Source organism: Anser cygnoides, chromosome 13, assembly GCF_040182565.1.
Source record: "Anser cygnoides isolate HZ-2024a breed goose chromosome 13, Taihu_goose_T2T_genome, whole genome shotgun sequence".
In the NCBI taxonomy this organism is placed as follows: Eukaryota; Metazoa; Chordata; class Aves; order Anseriformes; family Anatidae; genus Anser; species Anser cygnoides.
In genome coordinates this window covers 9,880,204-9,899,213 of record NC_089885.1, presented here as the reverse complement: position 1 = coordinate 9,899,213, position 19,010 = coordinate 9,880,204, and the positions used below count along the sequence as shown (strand labels likewise).

General features: G+C 36.1%; 1 long non-coding RNA gene across 4 annotated transcripts in view; it reads left to right on the top strand.

Annotated features, from left to right (window-relative positions):
• LOC106037703 (uncharacterized) overlaps positions 1-19,010 on the top strand; it is a 129,513-nt gene that overhangs the window by 68,140 nt on the left and 42,363 nt on the right. For 3 of the 4 annotated variants that reach the window (XR_010834897.1, XR_010834895.1, XR_010834896.1), the window contains exons 3-6: positions 816-1,067; positions 6,212-6,458; positions 14,256-14,492; positions 15,478-15,595. This is a non-coding gene — a long non-coding RNA (uncharacterized lncRNA). Of the gene's footprint in view, positions 1-815; positions 1,068-6,211; positions 6,459-14,255; positions 14,493-14,638; positions 14,881-15,477; positions 15,596-19,010 lie in introns of those variants that run through there. The other variant, XR_010834898.1, reaches the window with a different exon arrangement.

The window sequence follows — 19,010 nt, the reverse complement described above, 5'->3', positions numbered from 1 at the left end:
TGTGAACAGAACTCTGCACTGAACAGGAGCGTATCTTATATAAAAGGCATAGAAAAGCAAAAGGATATGTGCTAGCAGGGCAACACAATAGGAGAATTTGCACTTTCAAAAGAAAGAAGAAAGCTATTTTCTGTTGAGATTCCACTGCTGATAAAGTTTCCATTGTTGCATGACTGATAAATTACTTTTTTGTGTGTGACATATGTGAATACATACATAAACGAGGAAAAGAAAGTGATTAAATTGTTAGTATGTTCTTGTTTAATTTAAAAAGACATTAATAATAATAAGCGCCTGTTTTATTCTTATAATGAAAAATAAAAGGAGCTGGTATCTAAAGCACTGTATATGAAGGTTTACTCGTTTTATGAATATGAATATGAAAATATGAAGGTTACCTCCGGGTTCAGTGAACTCACTGTGCATGTTCTATTATTCTGATGATGGCTAAAGTGAATGAGGTGTCTCAGGTCTCAGACAGAAATCAGGTCACCAGGTAGCACAGGCTTGCTCCTGACTGTGTTGACTGAAACAGCTGGACACAGAACTCTACTTCTTTTTGACAGACACCTTCAGTTAGTCTTAACATGACATACATAAATAAGGTAAAAATAATGCATAGGTGGAGAATATGTAATTTTCAAGTAATTTTTGTTTCTGATATAATGAAAATATCACATTTGAGAGCAAAACCTAAAAGCTTACTAAATAGTAAAGGGTTCTCTAGTTGAGCTTTTGAGAAATTTTCTGCAGCATATTTTTCTTCAGGGAAATACTGTTTTGGAAATTCTGCATGACCTTTTTTTTTTTTTTAGGAAAAAAAATAAACATCCCATTTCACTGTGAAATCACTTCTTAAAATTATAACATTTAAGATGCTAAAAAGCCTCATTAAAGATATCCACCAGAATTGCAATATTTTGGGATGAAGGAACACTTACGATTTTCTTATGAAATCTTTAAAATCTTTGCTAACTTTTCTTAGTTTATATCGGGAAGAACTACCTTAAATTACAAAGAAGCCTTCAGTATGTTCAAGCCTGTTTATACACAGCTGTATACATGAGGTGAGTTCTATAAGACAGCAATTCAAAGTAAACCCAACCTTGTAATTTGAGTGGCTTTTCGTAGTAACACTCCAATACCTGACTTTTCTCATTATTTTCTCATTATTATTATATATGTATTTTTTCTTTTCTAAAACATCACCGAAGAACTGATCTGAGCATTTTGAAGTTTGGCTCATTCCACTGATTTTAAGAGGCTTTGAATCCAGCGCCACTAGTTGGCCATTGGCCATTGTTTCTGATATTCAAGGGTATGTGTGTATCCAATTTTCCAACAACTACTGGTAGATGCCTCATCTCATTTTAGTGCATGATTATAAAAACACTAAAGTAGCACATTTCTTAGCTGGATAGATATGTTGCTATTTATGGGGGTTTAGTCATGTATATTTATGAGCTTCTAAAATTGTATATCCATTTTCAGAATTTCTTTAGTGTCTAAATCTCATGAATTATAACATACATGTTTTAATATGCATGATTATTAACAATACATAAGAAAATACAAGTAATATTGTGATTAATTTCCTGTGGGGACTGATAAATTGCCTGTATATTTATTTCTTGTTGGAAAATCTGACTTCATAATTTCATATGATTCCTAGGTAGAATATTTGTCTTTGACAAATAAGGCAAAATATATTTGACATCCATTTACTTGCCATTTAGAGAGCTTGGTGTACATTAATAGAAAAATACCAACTTTTTTTTCTTTTTTCCAGCAAACAGGATATTGACCTGTCACTTAAAAATGATAAGAATTTATTTGGTACTATTTCCACACCTTTATTGTTTTCATTTATGGACTGATTAGTACTTTCATGAACCTGTAGCCAGACTCAGCATCAGCTCAAGCTTGCAAGGGTGTCATTTATTTAGGAGAAACAGATGAACACTTTTCAACAACCCATTGTTCTCACTGCTGAAATTTTCTGAACTTGTTTATCACGCCCTGTTAACAAATGCTGGCAATATATAAGCATTTTAAATGTTGTATATGAATTAAGAGATTTATGTATGTGCTGGCTTATGCTTTGTTGTTTCTAAAAGTGTAAAATGATTCCCTTATTAGTTACCTAAATAGCCACAAATGATATTTCTCTCTGCATAGAGTGCCTAGTGTCATAAGGGATGAACTCAAGCCGCAGCTTTAGAATAATTCAGCTTAAGATTCCTTCAGCCATGAGATACAGATCCCCTGGGAATTGGGTTTTGTTCGTTAGTTTCAGAAATATTTGTTTGAAAAATACAATGATTTTTAAAGCAAAGGATGAGAGGAGACCTCTAGTTTTCGTTACAAAAATCAAACAATCACATTCCCCCCTCCCCCCAAAAAAACAAACAAACAAAAACCACACATTTGCCATAATGCACAACTATAGAAATCTCAAAAATATCTGTGGCATGAGAAAGCTGTTTCCTGCTTTTCTGAGGAATCTCATGCCTTGTTTTAAATGTTCAGTAAACAGTTTATGCTATCTCATATTTGATAAATGTAATTTATAGCCAGTTACAAAACATGCCTCAGTGAAGAGTACTTAGGAAACCTCTGTTACACATCTACGGTTTTATTTCTTGACTGCTACCATTTCTAGCTGTGATATCATCTCTTTCCACATCAAAGTCGCTGCTGCTTATTTTGTGGAATGGGATATAAAAGTGGAGTTTCAAGCAAGGCATTCTCTAGTATATGTGGTAGATGTAGTAGAACAGAGACCATTCCATGTAAGCTTTTAGCCCCCAACTTTCTAGATTATCATCCAAAATGTTCTAAAGAACATTAATGATTAAAATATTCTCAAGCTTTTTTGGTAACGACAGTTCTGCTAAACATAGATTTGGATAAACTGCTAAAATCAACACTTGCTTGGATTTTGGCAAGAGTATTTTTCCACATTACAGAACATATAACAATTTCAGGTAATTTGATTTAAAAGAAGTCCAGGTAAGAGCAATTTGCAAAGCACTTCCTTGTTAAAACTTTGACGGGTTGTATTGTGTAAGGAAGCACAGGTAAACACACTTTACATGTACACAATAACCGCGTCATTAAATTCGGCAACACAGAGTAACCGAGTTTGTCTTCTTTGTGTTCATCATTGCACAGTTGCATTTTCCCATAAATTATGACCACCCGAGTTAGTAGTGTAATGATAGTAGTGTATCAGCTAAGGATTCACAAAAAACCTGCTTGTAGAAAGGCATGCTAAAAAAAAAAACAACAAAAAACAAACAAACAAAAAAAAAACCTGCAGTGAATTTTAAAGTTACTTAATTGTATCCAAATGGGATGTGGAGAAAATAGCATTTAAACCAGGCATTTTTGTAGTATTTTGGATTGCATATCTGGGAAGGATTTAGCAGTCTAAGATTGCAAGTGAAGAAGTGATTGTGAAAGCAGTGACAGCTGCAAATATGAATACTTAGCTTGCCAGGATCCTGTCTTTACTGAAGAGTTATACTTTAAAGATGTCTGCAGTTGACTGGGAACCTGAGCTGTGGCAAGAAATTGCTCTTCCTAAAAACACTCTACAGTAAAACATATGTTGAATGAATTGTAGGCTTGGGTTAGTGTGAATGTAAAATGGAAATTTTAAGGTTTAAAGTTATATGAAAATCCTAACAAAAAATGTGTATTGTTTTATATTTTATGATTTGTCATCTTTGGTAATCATTAAACAAAGTAAAGCTAATTTTAAAATAGATTTCAGTCTTAATGTAAACTTAAATACTGATATATTTATTTAATAATACACAATCTTACCCAATCAAGAAAAGAACCTAAAATATGAACTCAGACCAGCCCTGTTTCTTTGGTGTAAGTGGCATATGCCTTATAGCATTAGCTGAGTACAAGCCCCATTATATCACCTGGTTGAACGGTATAATTTCCTGTCTTTCTCCTTTGAAATCTTTCTCTGGGTAGATTGCAGACCGCTAAGTTATGCTGTAGTCTCTTTTCTTCCACAAGTGAAATCATTTCTTCACTGTCAGCTGGAAGAGAATGACTGGTTGTTAAGGCATTAATGATCGAGTTTGACATGGGGGGAAAACGTGCATGTAAAGGATTTAATTAGACTCATCCCTTATTTTTGTGTGACTGACAGTGCAGGTTTATGATATAATTGGGTTGTTTTTCAGTCTTGTTTTGGGAACAGCTTTGGAGTGAAAAAATCTCTTTTCAAATCTAGTGCATAAGTTAAGAACAGAATTGCTTTCACCATCATTAGCTAAATTTCCTGTCACAGACACCTGTTAAATACTGTAAATATCAGGGAAATTCTGGCTTTGGGGAATTCTAAGGGTAACAGGATTGGCAGAAGTGGGAAGATTCCTGGCTCTCATTCAGCTACTGCACCACTTTGTCCATCGTGCACAGCTTCGTGTTGTCTGTTCTGTCTGAATCCCATTCGGGGGGTCTGACAGCATGATTTTAGTCGCTTCACTACCAGGTTTGAGCAGAAGAAAAAAAAAAAAGATTTTAATTCAGGCACTGTACTTAAATTTTGAGAGAATTTCCAAAAATTGCGTCTAGCTCTGAAGAACTTCAGAACTCTCTAGAACTTTTTAACTTTAAAAATGTATTGTGGGTTTCTTAGTCTTATCGCCTTTTGTTAGCTAGAGGTTAAAATTAAAAATCATCATCCTACAGAATTATTAGAAGGGAGTGATGCATTTACCTTTATCAGAAATGTGTTTAATAGTCTGAGTGACATAGGTAGAATTTGAACCTAAAACTATTCTAGAAGCTCATACTGCCAGTCATCTAATTGCATGGCAGCCGAGCTTCTCTCTCCTACTCTCTGGGCATATGCTCCTTACCTTCAGGAAATCCCTGTAATTCAATTTGACTTTGCAGTTAGAGGGAGTTTAAGAGGGTTACACTGTGTTTGATTCCTGAGGGTACCAAGCTACCCTGAGTTTGCAAAAAAGACATTTACAGTTACGCTGGATGAGTTGAGAAGTGGTTTCTTCTTAGTTTGATAGTCAGTGTGAGCTCTAATAATGTGTTTAAGAAGTGTTTTGGGATTGGTTTGCCTTTCCTTTCTCAAATAAAGCAGCCATGATGATGAAACCAGTGAACAAGTCTGAAGCTGGAAGAGAGGATGATGCTTAAAACAGAAATCTGTCAACTAACCACCACCACATCCCTTCCCTTTTTATCATTTGTAAGGTGTAAAGATCAATCTTTCCCTTGGTGTCACTTCAGTTCAGTAATCCACAGTGCCAAGCACCAGCTGCAAGCATGCAAATTGTGCCACTATGGGAGGATGCTGCCTTTCTGGCATCCCACCTGTGGTTGCAGAACTGGTGACATCTCCCCTTAAAAAGCATATGCCAAGGCACTGTTGCCATATGTCAGAAAGATGCAAATGTTTTAGAGGAAGTGACAGTGGGTAAAGATGCACATGTGCTAAAAATTATATCTAATACAGTGTGGGGAAAAAAAGGTATGGGTAACACCACAGGAGAGACAAACCAACAAAACTGGAGCCTGTCTCAAGAACCTTCAACCCACACATACATCTAAAAAACTCATTATTTTATGAATTAAGACTGCCATAACAGAATATCAGTAGGTATGATACCGAAATTACTGGACAGTTGAGTTTGAGAGGTTTCTGTTGTCACTGTTGTTCATTAATAATAATAATAATAATAATAATAATAATTTACTTTGTCAGAGGAAAACAAAATCAGACTCAGAAAATGTGAAAAAAGGTGCTGGTTCATCTCCACTAGTTAGAAGCCTTAGCACAAAACCTGCTGTGGTAGTGATGTCGAGACATTTTGGGAGACAGCAGACGTCCTCACCTTCCTTGAAGTGCAAGAAAGGTCAGAACTGCATAACTTAAGCGGAGAGACTCTCAGAGCCTGCAGGCTGTGTGAGCAGTCATAACCCAAGTAATTCAGCTCTTACTCCTTCCCATCTGTAAGAGACAGGTACTCAGGGCAAGGGCTAGGTTGGCTGGCCTGAAAAGTCTTTTAAAAGGAGGGGATGATACAATTACCATGGGAATAAAACTTTGTTCTGTTTCTTCTGGCCAACCTCGTATCTGGGATGCCTGACTCCTTTTTATATCTTTGTATGTGACCTTTTGCTTGTTTGTTTTTGAGAGGCTAAAATCTGAAAACTATTGCAGGATTATTTTCAGTACCAATTGAGCTGAATTTTGGAAGCCTACCTGCTCAGCCACAGTCTAAGAACACCTTCATCCCAGGCGTCATCTGCAGCTGCAGGGCATCTTGTTTGTCACTCCTAGAGAAGCTTGCTGAGAAGCTTGCTCTGAAAATAGCTGGTGATGTTCTCCAGAACTCAGCAGACCCTGCCCCAGAGCAAATGACTTGAACTGCTGTTATCATCGTCACTGGAAGCTATGTAAGGATCAGGTAAAGCATCTCTTAAAAGGCCAGCAGAAAGCACTCTGGCTATCACAAGTGAGACGTTACCTGCAAATTTTTATTGATTTATATTTTCAGTACTAATTGGTCCTGCTTCTGGCATCTAAAACAAATCTCTTCAAAGTAGGAAACTTTTTGCCTGGTCTGGCACACCCAAAAGAAAACTCAAACTTTTTCTACTTTTTGTTTTCTAGTGGATACAAGTTATAATTTGCATAGCAGTCACATGGCATAGTGCCATGTCAATCAAGCTTTTAAAAACAAAATTTGATTTAAACAGTGCTTGCTTAAATCCTATGTCTACACAGTCCTACACATCTAAACTCTTGCTGAAATGAGTAGTTGTCAAAAAAACAAAACATGCATTATCTATTCCTTATACAGACTTGAGCAATAATGAGTACCGTTACAAAGGAAGACTGTAGGAGATATGACAGATTTTTTTTTTCTCATCACATCAAGAACACTGGATATGAATTAAAACACAGCAGTGTGTGTTGGGAGGGAATCAGATGTTCTCTAAAAAAAAAAAATTGCCAGGAGAGTTTTGTAGGAATAGGAAACATCTTTATTAGTACAAATAACTGCTGTTCAAACTGCTGTTACCTGAAGAAAGGTTTGTGCCTCTAGAAGTGCACCTCAGAGTTGTCCATTTTTTTCCTATTGAATCATTTGTTCTAAGAAAGTATATTAACTCTACTCTGCAAACCTTGTATCATTTCTGGTCTCATGGGCATCAGCTACTGGAACAACCCTACTGTACATTGGATCATTTGCAGATGTATTTTGAAAGTACATGCAAGCAGTTTTGTGTCTGTGAATTACGGGTGCAGCAATCTCCCACTCTGTCAGGAGGGCAGGGTAAGGATTGTACTAAGTGCCTGCTGGAGGATCTGCCTGAGAGCAGTGGAAGAGAACTAGTTGTTGTATCCCTGTCTGTCAGTGATAGGCAACCATCTGCAATTTGATAAATATCCTCCATGTGTTCTTCACCTCTCTCTTGTCTCCTCATTCACTTTGCAGTATACACTTTCTGCCTGACCTGCCAAATGTGTCCAGTGAGAAGAGACAATTTTTCACATTTTGTTTGTTGAGGTCATGACAGCTCGTTCATTTACAGCTAGAAGCATTGGTTCTGCCCCTGCAAACAGCCCATCTAGTTCACAGTACTCAAACTTAGCCTTTATACTGGTTGTAATGCACTGTCCCTTCTGTCCACTTCACGACAGCTCTTGATCCTACAGATTCAATGGCACACTTTTTTTTTCTCTTTTTTAATTATTTGTTTAACAGCCAGTGTTACATCTACAATAAGCTTTTGTCTATAGTGCTCACTATGTCACATTATCTGTATGTCATGGGTGAGGCCATCAGAGCTCTTGAAGGAGTGGACCTAATGAGCCTTGAGAACAAAATTCCTTTAGAAGTGGATGTAGAGGATTCTCCAGGTACGGTCTCTCTCAATTATTTGACTTCGCAAGCAGCTACAAAGAAATTTTAAATAATTAAAGATAAAAGGGATAAATAAAGGATATAAAAGAAGAATATCCTCAGAGACTTCTAGAGTATAGTTATGACTTTCTAAAGTCAATTTTCTAAAAGCTTGAAATCCATGCAAGGAGGTAGTATAATCCACGCACATTTTTCTTGATTTGAATGAAAGATACAAAATCAAAGTTGGATTTATACCTAGTTTATTCTTCACTTTTGCATACTCTGACTATGCACCTTTTCTCCTTTCCTTCCTGCCTCCCGACTTCTCGCTTATTTGCATTGTTTTTGCTGCATAGTAAATCTTGCAGTAATATTCATCATGAGTTGGTCATTAAACTGTCTTGCCTACCTTCTGTCTAACAAACACAAGAAGGGCTCTTGTTTCTGCAAAGGCCCAAGTTTCTTGGTTCATTTATTTTATTAAGTTTAAATGGGGGATGAAGGATGCTATTCTTTTAAAAGAAATCAATTCAAGGATACAACAGAAAGGGCTAAAGTAGTACTGTTGTTAGTGCACTTTATCCAATCAAGGTATAAAAAAGTTTTCTAAGTTCTAAAAAGCAGACTCTTGCAGATTAGACATTTTCCTTGGGCTTTTGGTTCAGCACCAATACTGCCATCTTCCGTTGTAATTTTCTTAACTCCTCAGAGCTTTAATTCAGCTGTTACAGGTGTTCCCCTTTTTCTCCTTAGCAGATCAGTTTCAAATATAAATGCTGTTGCCATGTTTGATGCTATCTCGTAATTATTTTTGGGTCTCTCCTTAGTGGTTCTTTTCTATTTATTTGTTTGTTTGTTTGTTTATTTATTTTGATGAATTTTTCAGAGACTAAAGACCTAGTACAAGGATTAACTATCTGGGGCACCTGGGCTTGACCTGCATCAGGCAGATATAGAACTCAGTACTGTTTGGTGGGGGTAACAGCTAACTAAGACCCTTTTTCATATTTATGAAACCAGAAAAGAGCAAAGTTAAGCCATTTACATCTCATAATCTGCCTCTCATTGCTGTGTGCAATTATTTATTAAAGTGCTAATTCATTTTATCTGAATGTTTCAAGCACAGTACAAAAATAGAACAACATTTTATCCAAAAACTAGTCTACCTGTTAATACCCTGGACTGGACATAATCAGGAAAATAGGTTCAGTCAGGCCTCTCCTCTCTCTCTCTCTCTTTTTTTTTTTTTTTTTTTTTTTTTTTACAATGACTTGAACTAGGTGTTATATGGCTTCTGGGTGACATCTTGAGATTAATCACTAAACAACTCCATATATTCATAATGAAACTTTTCTCACTTTGAATCATTTCTGGTGTGCGTGGCCCCTGCCACATTTAATTCAACTCAAGGAGGTGAAATTCATATCTTCCTTGAAAAGATTACACATGTAAACATGCTGACTGCACTGCCTGTTGTGGATTGAATTCCTACTGAATGGTATCAAAGTAAACTCTAATTTTCTCTACAGCAGGAAGTACCTTTTAGGAATATGAATCTTTCTAACCTCTTTGGTAGTCCTCAGATTAATGTAGTTTATGTCATTTGAGATTACTAGTAGATGTCACTGAATTCAGAAGATTCAGTCAGAGAGGTACTACCACAGACATTTGTTAGCAAAAGATGCCATTTCTGGCTTTACATGCCTCTTCTAAAGCTTGTTGGAGCCAATATGTTTTCCATGGACATCAGAGAGTTATATATAAAACCTCACAAGCATAAACAAAATCTTAACACTGACTTATTCTGGAAACAATTACAGAGATTCTATTCATAACAGTGCACAGTGATGTCCTTCTTTTACCTACATCTGAATATTCAATGCTAATCCTCTTACTGCTTATACCTTGCTTTAAACTATTTTGGAAAATGTGAATATTGAATTATGAATGCATGAATATTATGCTAAAAATTAACTTTGGGTAACTTGTCTGGAAAGATGTTGTGAATGTGAGCTGATGACAAGCTCAATTAACATCAGTGCAAAATGTGAAAGATGAAAAAAAAAAAAGGTCAGCCAAGAAAGTAAAATTTAAAAATAACTAAAATAAAAACTTCCTGTCAGACCATTTCACGTGAACTAACCTTAGCTGAAGCACTCTGTATCTGTTCATGTGAACAGGTACTAATTGTTGGTACCAGCTGCGCAGGGGGTCCTGCTGCGTTCTTGTCCTGCTTGGCTATTCTCAGTGCAGCCTTTGTACGTGTTGAGCACAGATCAAGAGTGCTTTCCTCCTCCCTTTTTCTCCTCTGAAGGCAGAAGTATATGTCCTTTATTCCACTGTGCTTGAGATTCAGTTCTGAAGTTGGCTGAGGGGGCTTTTGGCTGAGCTTATCAGAAATGGGAACATTCAGTTTTGCCCTAACATTTCTGTCTGTCATGATCGCCAATGAAAAGACATCATGTGGCACTTGGATGTTTTCACCCTGTTGAAATCCCTTCCAAAAGGCAGAAAATGAAAGGAAATACACTGAAATGGCTACTTTGAAAACAAAACCACACTTCAGTCTAATAGGAGCTGCTGACAATCTTAATATCATTGGAAAATTTGAGAGATGTAAACAATAGGTCAGGCAGGAAGTTAAGATTAAATATATATACATAATAAAAACTCTTGTCAGACAATTTCATAGTACTTTACAAATGATTATGAGGGAGAGCTAAAAATCATCAGTCTTTTTAGGAATCACACAAACCCTTCTTTACCCTGCCTTTGGCAACTGTACAGATTTTGTTTTGGGGGCACTTTTGTTATCTGAGGAAGTAGTAGAGCATTCTTTCTGTAGGTAGAATCTGAGTTATATATATATTTTTTCCCCTTTTGTGTTTTTTTTTTTCTTAGAAGCTTTCAAGAAATCATTTCTTGTTCATGTTTTCCACTAACACAATTCTAATATCACACCAGTGACTTATCCTTATTCTATTCCCTGTAGTCTCATAACCTTATTTATTAGTCTCAAGAGAATAATTGCAAAGAGAAAGGCTGATATTTTTGTCATTTTATTATTATAGAATTGGAAGTACTGTGCATATACTTTTACTCTATACATGTCTTCAGTGTGCCTTGCCCTATGAGTACAAAATTTAATATAATAAAGTAAGCACAATAATAAATAAATAAACCATACCAAGATATCGGATTTGACTGTAATTTGCTAAATTGGAAAAATCTGTCAGTCTTATTAAAGAGTCCTGCATTACAGGGTATTGTAATAAATCAAAGTCTGTCAAGAACAAGAAAAAAAAAAAAACATCGCAGAAAGGTGCTTTGATGCTAATTCTTTTTTTACTTCTTAAAAGAGGATTAGCTCAGGGTCTTGAAAGTGCAAAGGAATCCAATCTGTCAACTTAAAAGTCTTTTTCAAAGTGCAAATAAATAGATGAATTTCCTTAAAAAGTCAGTGTGTCACCTCCAGGTAATGAATCTCATATTTTCCTCTAACTCTCTGGGAGTGGTAGATACATGTAGTCTTTTCTGATATTTCTTTTCCAAACAAAACTCCCCTTACAAATTCCTTTTCAATATTGGAACAATATGTATGTAGACTCCTAGTCTGACATACATTTAAAAAAAAAAAAAAAAAAAAAAAAGAGAGAGTACTCTGGGTTTGCTACTTATTTAATATTTTTAAGGCCTGATTTCAGTGAAGGGTTTCTAATTAGTCTGATTTATCTAAGAAACTGTTTTGCAAAGACTGCTGATATTAAAGATAATGATTGAATAGTTTCCTAAATAACCATGAAAATATACTTTTGAATATAGAACATTTTTCCACCAGGGGAAGTCAGATGAATTAAGGTACCTACACATAGTGGTGTGTCCTTATCAGAAGACACTATCTCTAACATTACACAGCTACTTGACATTTAAGATTTCGGACGCTGGTGTGAGTTTGTATGTAAGACTTAAATCAATTATATTAGTGTGACCTTCTGCAAAGCCAAGGATTAAATGCACATCTGAAGTGCTTAGGAGTTTTGAACAATTCCCAACCTTAGTCTTTGACTTTCTCCAACAGAATATATCTAGTAAAACACCCATTTAACAAAGATAAACTCATATCTGAGATCTTTTTTTTGCCTTCAGCTGTATAAACATTTTTATACAGGTATGACTTTTTTTTTTTTAGTAAAGCAGAAATCCTTTAATTTTATTTTTTTTAATCCTTTGTCATGTGGTGTAATAGGAAATAACAATGTTTTTTAGAGTCCCTCAGCATGTCAGCAAATATTCTCTGAGCTGACAAGACAATCTTAACATATTGTCTCCTAAATGTATCATTATATTTCATTCAAAGCAGTAGACCAAACTGTCTGGCTCTTTCAAGAGTTCCTAAGGATCTTGGCTGCCACTTAAGCACAGTAAGCGTTAGCACTTAACAATGTTGGGTTTGTTCTGGAAGCTGACTCCTACAGAAGAATACAGAGAAGAGAATTTAATCTAAATGCAGTGGTAATTTTCCCAGCATATACATTCATTTAAGAAAGAGGCATTGTCCTTTTGTTCAAATGATTAAGGTTATATTTTCAAGAGAAGCGGGCAGAAGATGGAGATGCTCTGAGGAGAAGATTTCCGAGATGAAGATAGAGAAAAATCAGTATATAACATTAGAGAATGAAGAACATGAGAAAAATGTCATATTAAAGGCCTAAGCGTTTTTAATCTATTTGATCGAGAGACAGACAAACTGAGTAAGACAATCTTATAATCAGAGCTCCAGTATAAATAGGTAAAATCCAAATTAAGGAAAGGCAGAGGATGGTGAGGAAATGTGATTGTATAAAAATGAAAAATCTGGTTGAGAAATTCTTCAGTTAGAATTATGATAGAAAATAGAGTAAAAAGAGCTGAGGGCATTACCAAAAGGCATGGGTGCAAAGCTGGTGCAAATCAATGGGTTCAGGAATATTGCAAGTCATTACGTGCTATGCTTCAAGTTGGAAGGGGTCTAATGGACAGAAAAATAATTCATAGACCTGTATATTAGTTCTGCCTTGCCCAGCATGACTGTAGGCAAAATGACTCTTAGATCAAAAGCCACGTGCCTCAGCTTTACTTCATGTGTGCTGCATAAATGTGATTTCCCTTAATTCTTGTAAAAGTCCTTGGTGTATTTTAAGTGTAAAATGTTATAATGTATTTAGGACTCTGCCTGGAAAAGAACAGCAAGTCTACTTGTTTGTGTGTCAGTTTTCCCATCCATTAACTTTTTTGACTCATTCACTTGTTTTCTGCTTTTTCAACATTTTGCAACACCCATGTAAGCCAGATCTACTACATTATCTGCCATATAAAATGATAGCTCTTAATTTTCAGGACTGAAGGTAGTTAGCTTTCTTTTTATTTCCTCCCTTCCTTCCAACCAGGCATTCATCGCTGCTTCTTTTTAAATTACAGTCTTTCCTTGTGCAACTGTTTCATCATTCTTAGAATACCTGGCTTCAAGCCAGTACAAGTTTTATTTGTCATTCACTTCTGGGTATTAATCATCCCATTAATATTGCAGTTCTTAATGGTGGGTGCAGACATTATGTTAATGTCTGCTGTAACTTTTTAGTGACTGGGGAGCATTTCTAGTGATAAACTGTTCCTAGAGGGAACATCTGAAAAGTTAAAACAGTATAGCAAATTAAACGCACAAAAACTTCCAAACATATTGGAAACATATTTTGACTCTTAAGTATTGTGACCTTTGAGTTATTCTACTTTAATGTCTTTTTTTTTTTTTTAATTATTTTCTTTCAATACTTTATACTTTAAGCTACATGGAAAGGAATTACTCACTATTGACAATATCCATGCAGCAAACATTTGTTTTAGCCCGTATCTAGAACTGTCTCATGTTTCGATCAAGCTGGTGAGCAGACTACAAATCACCTGTATGCAGAGAGCAGCACAAAAGGGACTCAGGAAGGACACACCTGCCTTCCACTGAAAATGTTGCTCTGATTTATTCACAAATGGAGCAGAAATACTTCTAACACGTCTAAGTCCTAGAAAGACCTTGTCGGTTCTGTAATCCATCAGTGTCCTCAGAACAGTGATGAAGATCATCATGCACATGACTGCTATATTATGTGCAAGAAGGCACCTAAGAAGATGACTGATGTAACTTCATCACATGAGGTCATTTGCCTTATGTGATGAATTGAATCCTCTTCTGGTTCCAGGTCTCACCTTTTGTCCTCTGTGAACTTGAGTAAACAAAATTGTCAGTTGCTTCCCAGAACATATTTGTCAGATTTCTGTTCTGTTTCTTTTTTTTTCCCCGCTCTCCCCTTTTTGCTTTAGAGACGAACTGACATCAATGGATGCTGTGAACTTGTATTTCTACTGTGCTGTGCTGCCTCTTATAATAATACCAGTGCCTAGGATTTGGCAGGCCTGGTAAAACACAAGAGATCCACAGAGTGAGGAAGATCTGGGTTCATACTGTCTGGATACCTTTGGAAAAATCACTGAGTGTGGGAAATCAGGAATTTATTTTCTACCAAACCTTAAGTCACTAAGTAAATATCTGCAAGAAAGGTATGTGTACACCTGTGTGCCTGCTACTAGTAACAAAACTGTAAAAAAGGATGAGCCTAGCTGCCCTGTGGCAATAGCTCTATTACTTTGATTTTCTCAGCCTAGTAATTTTATCTTTAAATACAGTTATTTTTTTCACCTAAAGATAATTTTGTCTCAAAATCAAGAAAATGTGACATCAGTTCTTTCTCATTTTTTAACACCTTTAAATTGTAACATCTTTAATTGCAGTTTATTGAAGAAAAATCATTTTCTTTTCTCTTTTTCCCCCTTACTTGATTTGTAATTTCCTTATATATATTGGAGAGTCAATGCAGTATTCAGCTGCTAATGGAAATGCATGTGACGTATCTGACTTATGGCATATTGAGCAAAATTTCATTGTCAGGTTTGTATGCAATATTTCACATTTCAGTTTAGTATGCCAGTGGTGAAATATTATCTAAAGTGTATTGCAGTTATTTACTGTTTGTTTTCAGATAGGCATGAACATTACCAGATAAACAGGGAGAAAATGTACTCACCTCAGTTCAGATGTCCGAGTATCTTGAACAGAATCCAGTGTGTTTGAGATGTTTTAACAGTATATTTAAGGAAATGATAACACATATTTTAGATGCTCTTGGAGCTCCCAAATTCACAAGAGGGTATATTTTCCCCCCTCACTGCTTCTACATATATACTCGGATTAATGCAGATGTGAGTTATGCATTAGCATCAAGGGGAGAATTTTACACAGCAACTGAGGCGCAACAAGCCTGAGTGGGTGGTGAGGAGGAGAGAATAAACAGTGAGTTTCCAGTAGGAGTTTGAAAAGGCTGATGAGGAGTCTGTCTAGAGAAAGACAGCTCATCTCTTCTCTTCTGCTGTATTGAGACTGTTAGACTAGACACCTAAAATAATGCACATTATCAGGAGACTGTTGAAGGATCCAGTGCTGCCCTTATCTGCTATACAGCAGATACAGATTGATTTTTGTTTGTAGGTAGAAGAATTCTGCAGACTTAAAATTCCAAGTGGTACTCAGTCTGGAAGAGTAAGCAAAGCAGCTCCAACAGCCACTGAAGACAAAGAAAAACAAGACAACTAATTTGGTCAGAGAGGTCAGTATTTGAGACTTGTAGGGCAAATGGGAGTTGAAAATGTAGTGCACAAATATTTGGAAACCTGTGTTTTAATAACCGTCAGGAAGAATTATTTGAAATCTTTCCTTATTCTCTCTCCCTTCCCCTCCCCTTCCTTCCCTCCCCCCCTTTTTGGAACTTTTTGAAAGCATGAAATGGCTGTGTAAACTTTCCAGTAGTGATTTTAATGACTTCTTCCTTCAATGTATTTCTCTATGGTTTTAATCAGCTTTAACACATAGCAACTGTTACCTTGGACAAGTGCACAGCAATGTGAAAACTAAGGAGTGTGAGACATAGTAGAAGGAGAAACAAACAAACAACAACAAAAAAGAGTAGAGGCCATGCTCAGAAATTGTGACACTGATTACATGTGGAAAAGTTTTATATCTTATTAACCATTTATGATTGTGTCAGAGGGCTTGGTTTTCACTGAAATATGGAAAATCCTTGCTCACAAAGTTTAATCCTCTGCTACTGCAAGAAACTAGCCTGTTCATATGCTCCTCAAGCTGCACTGTGTAGTGAATAAATTACCTGGTAACTCTACCAAGAAAGTATCCATCTGGATCAACACGACAACTTATTTGTTCTCTGAAGGGTGACGGTAAATCCACCAGTAAATACAGCCTTTTCCGATGCCCATCTCTTCCAATGCCACAAATGCTTGCGTGGTTGCCAGGAGCTGCTCCTGGAGGCAGCATTGGTAGGGAAGCTTTGGTAGGCTTAACCCTGGAAGGTTGTCCATGCCTCTGGCTCTACCTGTGAGAGCACTTGGAGGCATACAGAGAGACATGAAAGCGTCCCTATACCCAGATATCCCTTGGATGGGAGCTTCAGGACACCCTGCATGAAGTAACGTAGTCGTAACCAAAGCAGATTTTAATCAGAGTAGTTAGCAGTACAATCAAGAGTCTTTCTAAAACCAAGAACTGACATATCCCTTTTAACATTGTTAACAGGGCTTTAAAATCCAGTCCTCAGGTGGTATTTTGATAGAAAACTAGAAAATAAAATAATTGTTCTTTTTAACACTACACAGTATTCTTCACCAACATCTAAACTCATTTAAAGAAAAGAGGACAAAAATCGGTATCTTTGTTTTCAGACAGGAAAGTGAAGGCACAGAAAAGTGAAATAGCTTGTCCTAGTTTGTGCAGAAATCTGAGTGATCCCTAGTGATCATTAGTAAGAATTCAGCCTATTCTTGGCTAATGAGGCCAAAATATAAGACTTTCTGGATGTGGCTGAGACAAGCTCAGAAACAGTTTATTAAACTGGAAAGTTTAGTACATATTCTAACATGTTCCAGTTGTATGGCAGAACAAAGGCAAGAAAAAGAAAATCCTCAATTTGGGATATTAGTTAGAATAGGGCTGTGCATTGTTTTCAATTATTCATGTCGAGATATGTTAGAAAAAAATGGCAGCCAGTTTACAATCAGCCTAATTTAACAGTATAACCTTAAGGTTATGCACCAGTCTAGAATGATTTATTTTGTTTAATTAATGTGGAGGGTTTATTTTTTAAAGTATTTCAATGATATCCATATTTGAATTCGGTGGAAATAGTAGAGGATTCCATTAAGCTCTGACTTTACTAATGTAATTTGATGGCTCAATATCTCAGTGTGCCTAGTTTTCACTATTTGTTCTGCTTTAAGATTTGACGTGATCAGTCAGATCTGAGAATTATAATTATGCAGTCTAGAAAAAGATTTCTAGTCCCCATAGAAAAAGCCAATGGGTATGTAATTAAGAATAAGAAAAATGCTTGACCTACTTTTTGTGTTGAATCTAAGCTTCTGATTGATCTATCTTTATTTCTTTCTATTGATCTATTTATCTGCCTCTCCAGTCTGTCACTAATAATCTTGACCTTATTTTCCATTGACTGATCATTTAAACTAATTTCTAGTCTGAATGCTGGTAATTTAATAATGTGAACCAATTAGGAGTTAAATAGAATCAATAAACCCCTCTGTGACATCACTGAGAAAAACATTGAAGTACCACTGTCTCATTATCCCCTTCAGCATATCCTATTAATATTTTTAGAGCTGGAGTCAACCAAAGATACTACTGAAACTAGGAATATAATTCATGACATGATGTTACATTTTAGCTATCAAATTTTTCCAGCTTCATATAATAAAAGCCAGCAAAGGCTGTTATTTGCTTAACCTCAGCAGGTACTCTTCATCTAATCAACACCTGCCATGGGAAAAAGAAGTGTTTTACGTTTCAGTCCCACTTTTATCATGTCTGTAATCCTTGTTTTCCAGCTTTTGTGCCCTCCACATCTCTTTCAGTAATAAAAAAAGAGCCTGGTATCTTCTAGGCCAATCATCTCACAGCTCAGGTCAGTATAATTCAGTGAGAAGTCATCATTTTGCTGAGAGATTGAAATGTTTCCCCCATAGAAAAAATGATAATCAGTATTTCTGATACTGGAAATATCAGAGGTAAAGAGATGGATAGAAGACAGTAAAACAGATTGTTCATGATAACTGCACATAATCACGTGCTTCCTCCATCTGAGGCATGGTAATCATCATGGTGTCACCTCAGAGGTACATACAAATATTGGATTCATTAAGAATCCAAATGGAGCTGATCCTGTAGTCACATGCTTTCAACTACTTCAATTGCCTTTATACGATTTCTGCTTTCAAAGGAAACTGATGGTCACTCCATCTTTTGTGCAACACTTTTTGCTAATTTCTGGTTCTTCCAGCAAGTACAAAAACAACCCAAATACCCAGAAAACAGTTTATAGCCTGAAAGAAGCAAGATTACAAGATATGTTTGGGGATATTTGTAAAAATCTCCTCCTAAACCTGGCAAATATTATGGGGAAAATTTTGGAGTTGCTTGCAAAGCAACAGGACCCCTTTCTTACTGAATATCTTGAAAAAAAAGCTATTTTCTTATCTATCTCCTGTGTATCTAAGTGAGCAAATAACCATACAAGAACCTAAGAAAACCTATAAGTGTCTGAGATCTCTTTAAGTTTTCTCTTACAATATTTATGTCCCTTTTATTCCTAGATTAAAAGGTTTTCTGGTCTATCCATTGTTTGTATTAGATGGATTGTAACTATAGTTTCCTGCAGGCTTGTGTACAATTTATCATTCCCACCTCTGGATGGTGACAGACACATTCTGCTAGCCCAAAAGAGCTGGACCATATGTGTTAATAGCATACATTAGCACAGTTGTAAGCTTGTTTACTTTCCCGTGAGCCCTATCAGATGTTGCTCTTTTGTTTTGGAGTTTACTTCGCTTCATTTTGTTGCCTGCCTGATAAAACAGTCCTAGCAACAAAACCCAGATTATTATGGTTTTAGACATAAGCTTCTGTGAAGGTGCTAGATAATGTCCATGTGCCATTAA